This window comes from Cariama cristata, unplaced genomic scaffold (genome assembly GCF_000690535.1).
Source record: "Cariama cristata isolate BGI_N322 unplaced genomic scaffold, ASM69053v1 scaffold37971, whole genome shotgun sequence".
Lineage (NCBI taxonomy): Eukaryota > Metazoa > Chordata > Aves > Cariamiformes > Cariamidae > Cariama > Cariama cristata.
The window spans coordinates 1-223 of record NW_009601650.1 but is presented as its reverse complement, the minus strand read 5'-3'; positions in this window follow the sequence as shown (position 1 = coordinate 223).

Below are 223 nucleotides of genomic sequence, written 5' to 3'. Positions count from 1 at the left end.
CTCTGCCCGGTCGTCGAATGGGAGGGCCTGCCGCTACCCTGCGCCTGGGCAGCCGAGCGAGTGAGGTGCTGGCCGCAGCTGCAGCTTTGCGCCCTCATGCGCCCGTAGGGCTCTGCAGCATACCCCGAGGGCCGTGCCCGACTGAGAGGGGGGCCGTGGCAATAAAGCCAGGGTGCGGCCGCGATCGTGCCTCGTCTGCCCACGCCCTCGCGGGGCAGGGCCG